The 8784-nt window shown below is 39.0% G+C and overlaps 1 long non-coding RNA gene across 5 annotated transcripts in view; it reads right to left on the bottom strand.

The window, feature by feature from the left end:
• Positions 1-3032: 3032 nt before the first annotated feature.
• The window catches only part of LOC124231810 (uncharacterized), a 19099-nt gene continuing 13347 nt past the window's right edge, over positions 3033-8784 (bottom strand). For all 5 annotated transcript variants that reach the window (XR_006886691.1, XR_006886690.1, XR_006886687.1 and 2 more), the window contains 2 exons: positions 6226-6369; positions 3033-5634 (listed from right to left, as the gene is read on the bottom strand). This is a non-coding gene — a long non-coding RNA (uncharacterized LOC124231810). The remainder of the gene's footprint in view (positions 5635-6225; positions 6370-8784) is intronic.

Here is an 8784-nt window from a genome sequence, read left to right as displayed (position 1 = left end):
GACGGGTCTCACCAAATCTGAAGGTCATCATTGTAATAGGAAGCTCCCCATTTTCAGTCCTTTATAGCCACTACTCTGATACCAGGCTAGTTATAATTCTTGCTACTAACAACTCTCATTGAGTATACAAAGAAAGGTGAAATCATAGATGTGCAAAAACAATCATGATTATGTGACTCATAATAATACATAGGTATTTAGCCATTTGAATTAGCTCCTCCTTCAAAACTAATCTTCAGGTGTTCCCTAGTTAGCACCTCATTACACCTCCTTGATTTTAATATCACCAAACTTTGAGAAAGAAATGTTTTTCCCCACCAGCCCATCGCGTTATGGAAATTTCATTGACTTCCCAGCATATCCTCCTGATCAGTGAGGATGATTTAAACAAGTGAGTTAGAAGGGCACTCAGATGGGAAATTCCCAAAATTCTTTCCACGAAAGGCCCAAGGGAGTGAAGCTACCTGGCACTTCACACATCTACATCATTGCACTTGCTCTTTCTTCTATATATAATGCTATTCCCTACCCTTCCATTTATGCTTGGGAGACTTCTAGCCATCATTCTAAACCTATCACAAGTCTTTCCACTTCCATGAAAATTTCTCTGGGCACAATTATGTATTCACTTCTCTGTGTTCCCATAGCATTTACACATAATATAGTGTAGGGTTTATTCCATGGCTTACACTGATCTTTTTTAGATATCTAACTCCCCACCAGACCAGGGGGTCTCAAAGGGAAGGGACTTTGGTCTTCCCTGTTATGCCCAATAAAAACACAACGAAGGTCTTTTAAAATATTGAATGAATAACCATGGAACATACAGTTGGTTCTTTATATTTCCTCCAGGATCCCATCTAAAAACAGGTTCAAAAGTATAAAGTAGGTACCACTCATAGATTCCCCTGATTCACCATAAGAATATACGTACTGGGTCATACATTGTCAATTTAGGAGTGCGTCTATTGGAAAGATAGGGCTGAGTATTTTCAGTACATCCAGAATCCCCGGCACTAGCTTGGTTATCAGTTTTTCCCCCTCTTCCAGGAAAGAAAACTGGAGAATTCAAAAGATTTAATGTTAGTCCAATCTCTAACACTCAGATAACTTGGACATAAGCACACAGTAAAGAATAAGGGAAACACAAATATGAAAAGCCAAATCCATTTCTTCTTACCCCCAATATTTAAGTTTTTATTACTATAGAATGGAACCTTGTTTTGGTTTTGAGATTTTCATATTATTATAACCGATATTTACAGATGTATGTCATTTTTAAGATTATAGCAGCATTTGATAATCTTATTGCATTTTACCAAAAGAATAGGTAAACTAAGGGAAAATTACTATGGAATGAATGTATTATATGAGAAATATGGTTAGTCACACTTTCTGATATTCATTTCTGAGCGTGCTTTCTGTAGGTAAACATCAAATATGACCAAACATTCACAACTGTCTCTATTTATACAAACGGTTTTTCTTTGAGGGAGTTAAAAGATAATTACACTGAAAAATGTGACTTTTTTTTCTTAAATGGCTATCATGAAGAGTTACTCAAATTTACCTTATTTTTTGTTCATTGTAATATCAAGCAATGGCAGTTTAATATTCTGCTGCATTCAGATTAAAACAGGCTGGAACTTATAAGGTTGACCCTTGATAACACTTGATGTTCTGACAATAACAGCTGGTTGTTTTGCATTTCAAATGTGTATACATTCCAGCTGACTTCTCTTTGTTCTAGGAAGAAAAGGGTTATTACAGGTCTATAAACCATTTCTCCCCCTTTATGAACACCAGAGGCAAACTTGGCCTTGAACTGCAGCCCTTGCAAACACGAACTGTTAAATCGGGGTCTCTCAGAGGTTACCATGTACCAATTACTCATCTAGAAATGCTTTTAGCAAGATATTCCTGGTCTGTCTAGAGTAGATCATTTATCATCAATAAACCTGCAAATCTGCAGCCACGTTGAAGAACGAACATTGGAACCAGAAAGAGTTACATGATATGGAAGATGAATAAGCTGAGAGACCCCTAAACTCAACAGCAGCTTTGTGCTAACCTATCCCCCACCAGTTCTCTCTCAGAAACCAAAACTCATTCTGGCAGAAATGGGGACCTGGGAAGCTCTAGCTAATGAGTTTGGGCAGTCCCACATATGGATGTTTCACACGCTACTACTTTTATCATATAGGTCTTGCTAATCATCAATAACAATCTGTACTGGGTATGACATGTATTTCCTCTGAGTCTGGTTGACAATTAAGGCCTTTGTGTTCATTTGATTTAAAAATCATGGAGAAATTCAACCTTGAATTGTCTTCACACAAAGGAATAACTCTAATTGCACATCTGGCTAAAAAAATGAGAAACATTCGGTTCACGTGCTCTTATTACTTGGACCCACAAGTTGTGGAGCTGGTTCTCTGCTCTGCTCTTACCTGATTCTCTTCTGATGTTATTAAGCGTGTGAGAAATTCCACAGGAACAAATACTTTACGTTTACTAGTAAAGATATCTGCTCAGGCTGGGGCTTTTCTGACAACAGTAATGACCTCATTAGTTATTTTAATAGTTTAAATAGTGCCTTGGAGAGTAAGGAGATCTGCCATTAAGAGAAGAAAAAGCACAGCTGAGTTGTCTCCTTAATGAATTGAGCCGTTCAATGGCTAATCTTCTCCAAAGTCTCTAATGATGTCCTGGTTAATGGCCACTAGAAATCCAGAAGTATTTTAATAGAAGGTCCTCAGTCTAAAACCTTTGCAGCTGCAACTTCGATTACTTCGTACATAATAATAATAACACAAATAAGAGCAGCCAACTTTTATTGAGTGTTTACTATAGGCTAGACAAACATAGGAATAGAGAACACCTGAAAAGACAAACATTCTTTAGCTAGCCACTAGATGTCTAACTCAAGTTATACATAAATTTATTAAATTGGGTCAATTGACATAATTGGCCAACTGTTCAAACGTGTACAGATGGTGACTACAGCCGGATCCTGAAGGTTCATGATTTATGGGAAGATACATATCACATCTTGCCTCTCTGGAGAAGAAAATTTCTTTTTCCCGAGCAGCATAAATCTCCATCCTGGCATAGCAGAGGAGAAGGTTTTGTTGTTGTTCTCTCCTTAATCTTCCTAACTTGGATTTAAAAGCAATCAAAAAATGAACAATAAATATTCACCAACGGAATGTAAGGCCCAGGAGTTAGATGGTATGGAAGAAAGAGAGAATGTTTCAGTCCTTTAAAGTTAGTCTCTGATCCCTCCAGCAGTTGGATCAGGTCATCAAGTTCCTCATCAAATCCTAAGTAGGACAGAATTTTGTCAGAGAATTTAACCCCTAGTACTATGTAGTAGTACTCAAGCGCGCCGGTGTGAGCATCAGAAAGCCTGCACTCAAATTCCATCTCTGCTTGTTACTAACTGTATGACTTTGCTCAAGTTATTAAATCGTCCAGTAATTTACTTTCCTCATCTCTAAAAATGGAGACCCTAGTAACTACTTCATTGGGCTGTTTTACAGCTTGAATTCAGATGAGAGGATGTATAAAATGTACTGGTACACACTAAGTATCCAATAGATGGTGGCTATTATCACTTTTATGTTTATTGCTAATAATGGAAGTACCGATTGGACCAGTTCATCTCAGCCATATTATGCCTCAATTTCCTCTGCTTATGATTTTAATACCCCTTCCGCCAACCTAGGCTTGAACACCACCCCAAATCTCTTTATCTACCTTAAGCTTCCCTCCCAGAGGCTAGGCCTTGCTTTCCTTTCACCATTACCTCCTCACTCCTCCCCAGCCTCCGGTTCACTGGCTGTATTTCCCCCATGAATTAAATAGTTAAAATGATGCTGACGCCCACTTGTTTTTGAGTATGAACTGACACAATGACTTTCTACTTTATCCCTGCCCCACTTAACCGCTGGACACCCTTAGATCTCAGAAATAACCTCAACTGGGGCTACGCTTGCCTTTTGTACAATGAATCACTTAGCTGCTACAGGTGGCGGCAGCCATTGCATTAGGTTGTATTTCCCAGGCTCCTTCCCTAGCTTCTGTCTCCTCCCTGTCGGCTTAGGTCCTGGCATGCCTCACGTGTGAGCATTTCACAAACTAGGACATGTAAAGAAATAAAAACTCACAGCAACTCCAGCGAAGGAACTTACAGTTTACTTTTCAACATAATCTTATCTTCTCCTCCTAAAATACCTGAGCAATTGACATAAAACTTATTTTACTATCTACTTCTGTATCAGCAGAGTTCTATTAGTAAATATCAGCGTAGCATCCAACTGGGTAATACAAACCTGTGTTTTCTCTTATCTTACATTGACGGGCTGGTGTGGATACAAAGAGTGCAATTAAATGAGAAATAGAAGTGTGTCTCAAAATCCTTATCAACTTTTATTACTCTCTAAGAAAAATACAGCAACTCTATTTTAATACTACTATAACATTAAATGTCATTATTAACATTCAGCATTCTTTTAGTGGTATGAATATTTGAGATAGAAAGTCCTTCTAAGTAGAAATCATAATCTTTCCTCTACAACCAACTCATCTTCCAGTTCACCTTCCAACTCATCTTCCTTGTGCTTCTCAATAGGCTCTATTCTCATCCTGGTCATGCAAGCTTATAGCCTTGGAGGTGTTCAAATATCATTTTAGCAGAAGATGCAAGTATACAACTAGCCATATCTTTTAGATAGCATTGTATTGAAACTAACCAAAATGATCGCTCATATAAACATCTTAGTGTGTTTATTCCTTACAAAAACCTTTTTTTATTGACTTCATTTATTTTTAGAGCAATTTTAGGTTCACAGCAAAATTGAGGGAAAAGTACAGAGATTTCCTGGCCCGTCACAAACATAATCTCCCCCATTATCAACATGCCCCGCCAGAGAGGTGTTGTACATTCTATGGGTTTGGACAAACGTTTAAAGACATGTATTCATCTTTATGGTATCATACAGAGTATTTTCTCTGCCCCCGAAATCCTCATAGGACTACCAAGTTTTCCGCACTGTGTTTGTACCTCCCAGGTCAGATTCTAGCGGGCTAGTTCCTCAACTTTCTGCAGCTGTGCCCTACTCTTGGCCACTCTCTCAGTACCCTCATTTCTCATGCCAATTTTGCTTGCAGTTGTCCCACTTCTATTCATTATTCTGCCTGGTAAACTTGCAAGTCATTGATCCCTCATTTGAGCAGCTCCTGGATGCTCATCACAGGCTCAGCTGGGGGCCTGGCTCTAGTCCAGGTCACCTTCTGTGAGTGCCGAGCTTGACACTTCATATTTAATAGTGTTAGCATGAAGTGCTGATGAAGCCATTCACAAACCCAGGTGATGGCAGAGGCAACGTCGATCGTCCTATAATGGTTCCCACGTCTTTGTTGTATTCCCCACAGGGAGCTTTACGCTTTCCGGTTTCTGCCTCAGACAGTGACTCATCTCTTTCAGGGCATTACTCCCATACCAACTATTCTGTCATTGTTTCTTAGCATGACTGTATTAACATAAAAAGGATGCTTCTGTTTGTCGAGAAAAAGATATTCTTCAACTTCGAAAGGATTTGGATTGCTCAGAGACTTAAAATCTTCAAAGCTCTGAAAGACAAAAACATGTAGTACTATTTACACGTAGACAGATTTTTTGGTAAGGTCAAGCGTACATCATCTCAAACTTAATGTTCTACGATATTAACTGCCTTTTTTACCCATGTGGGTACAACAGGGCCCACCAGTGAGGCCCCAGCTGTATCTATTTGTAGAAATGTATTAGTTGGGATGGTCCTGGTTTATTTTAAAGTACAACTCAAACACATTCTGAACTTCACCTGAATTCTAAATGTATTCTGTACCCTCTGCATAACAACCCATTTGCCTCTGAGAGTGAGAAGAATGGGTATTCCTAAGCCACTCAATTGTTGTTTGAGTTGCTCACAGCCAAGTGAAAAACAGAGTTTATCCTTTGTATCAATTCACTGGTTCTGTCTACAGAATTTCCAGAGAAGGCTGACTCCCTCTTATCACTTTTTGAATCTTGAAATATCCTCGTCTTCCTCATCCAGGACCCACATTTTCTACTAGTCTATGGCATTCCACAAATTAATCTGAAATAAATAATATCCATGTAAGATCATTTCACTTTCAAAACCTTTAACATCAAGCTAAGTTTCAGGTAGCAGGGCTGTGTACCTTAGGCTCTTCTAATTTGTTTTGTTCCTGGTTTTCAGAGGCAGGAATCTGAACAGAGAGCTCCTTTTGTTTCTCATTCCTCCAGGTTTTATGCTATCCTTGGAAATTTCTTAATTCGTTAGCTTCCCTCTTCGTAAGATAAATCTGAAATTAAATGTTCCATTTTGTTTATCACAATTTGGTAAGAACTAAAGTAACTTTCAAGCAAGAAGAGAAGCCCTGGGATGGACCAGAGGACTATAGACATGGCCAAGAATGTTTCAGTGGAGAGTCTAGGCTGATCCAGGTGGCAGGTGACGTAAATGACGAAGCAGATCCTCTTCTCAGGACTTTCCCAGCAGGCTCAGATCAGTATCTCAAAAATGGTCTAGTTTCCATGCCACCCCTGTGGGCTCAGAATCACTGATGGGACCTGGAAATTTGCATTTTGCCTGCTTCCCAGCCACTCATCATATGCTTGTTTGAGCACCATTGCTCTCCAGATCAAAGCTAGTTAAGGGCATTTCTTCACCCGTGGTTCGCAAACCATAGATACACCAGCAAGCAGTGGACTCTAGTCTCTTTAAAAATTAAACAAGAAAGGGAAAGCGCCTTTCATGTCTCAGCTGCCTGAATTAAGATAATTAAGGCATAGATGAAAATGTATAGTGTGTCCCACGAGCCAGTAAGCTGCATCTGTTCACTTGAATCTTTTGTTCAAACCCTGCTAGTGAAAATGCGTCCCATCTCTTTGGCATTCTTTGACTTAACAATCCTCCCCAAATTACTCCATTTTTATGAGACTACAGTTCTGCCTGTTGACTGTCTGGTGTGAATTACACTTCAGTCAAAGGGAGCAAGAAGAAACAAAACACTTCCATTTACTAGTAATCATTTGCACTAGAAAATAGCATAATTATTTTTTCCAAGTGAAGCAAATATTTTAATCTGGTGCTTGAAATTTTTTATTACTTTCACACACTCCCTATATTACCTTATTTTCTAAGTAGGATTTAATCCCCCAAAGAGTCTTGTAATATTTGAATTTTATGCAGACTTAGAGGGATGAATAATATTAGACATGGCAAAAAAAATAAGTTTCTCTTTGGTTTTTCAACTTCCCGTGCAATTTTACTAAGTACCTTTTATGAATAGAGATACCATAAAAAAAACTCTAAAGAGGATTTTAAAAAAATGAAATAAGAATTATAGTCCCTACCATTTTTTTTTTTTTTTTTTTTAGATTTTATTTTTCTTTTTTCTCCCCAAAGCCCCCTGGTACATAGTTGTATATTTTAGTTGTGGGTCCTTCCAGTTGTGGCATGTGGGATGCTGCCTCAACATGGCTTGATGAGCGGTGCCGTGTCCACGCCCAGGATCCGAACCAGTGAAACCCTGGGCCACTGAAGCAGAGCATGTGAACTTAACCACTCGGCCACGGGGCAGGCCCTATAGTCCCTACTTTTTAAGGAGATACAATTTAGCTGCAGTGAGGTCTACACAGCCAACAATAAATTGATATTTTTTGGAGCTGGGTCTGCACTCTGGGTGAAAATCTCCAAGAGACATTAGCCCTCTGCAATCCCTTCTTCTATACTCCGTGAAGGTATATTTCATCGGTGTGTGCAGCACATAAGCAGAATTTGCATACATTTGAGATGGCCACCTTATGTGTCAGTTTGGCTAAACCACAGTCCTCAGTTATTCAAACGCTAATCTAGGTGTTGCTGTGAAGGTGTTTTGTAGATATGATTGACGTTCATAATCCATTGATTTAAGTAAGGGAGATTATCCTAGATAATCTGAGTGGGCCTGATTTAATCAGTTAAAGGGACTTAAAAAGAGTTGAGACTTCTCTGAAGAAGAAGAGATCCCACCTGTAGACAGCAGCTTCAGCCTGTGCCTGACAGTTCCAGCCTGTCCTTCTCGACATTCCGTCCTAGGGAGTTTGGACTTGCCTAGCCAGCCCCTACAATCACATACACTAATTCCTTGCAATAAATCTCTTAGTGTCTCTCTGACTGGTTCTGTTTTCTCTGGTTGAACCTTGATTTATACGTCAGTCATCTCTTTTTTATTCCTGTATTCATTCATAAGTGTGTTTAATTTTTCAATATTCAATACAGGTTAGGTGCTGGAGAGTCAAAGTATTCTACGTCTGAGGAACAGCTTTGACATGAGCAAAGACAGCAGGGAGACCTCAAATAATACTGAGTTACTGGGCTGTGAGATCCAAGGCTAAGCACAGTAACCTGTAAGACCTGAGAGAGAATGTTATCTGAGGACATACTATGGCCAAGCACTACACTGAAAAGCTTCACATGTATCAACACATTTAACCATCACAACCGCCCTATGTGACAAGTACTCTGCCCATGTTACAGACGAGGCGATTGATGCATACAACAATTAGATAACTTTCTCAAGAACATTCAGCTACTACGTGTTTCCCTAATGACATAGTGTGGAGCATCTTCCATATGCTTATTTGCCATCTGCATATATATATATATATATATACATATATACTATATATATATATATAATGGGACAAAGATCTTAACAGACATGTCACCTATA

The sequence above is a fragment of the Equus quagga genome, chromosome 22 (assembly GCF_021613505.1).
Source record: "Equus quagga isolate Etosha38 chromosome 22, UCLA_HA_Equagga_1.0, whole genome shotgun sequence".
Lineage (NCBI taxonomy): Eukaryota > Metazoa > Chordata > Mammalia > Perissodactyla > Equidae > Equus > Equus quagga.
The sequence above is the reverse complement of the archived record's forward strand: the minus strand, read 5'-3'. Positions and strand labels throughout refer to the sequence as shown.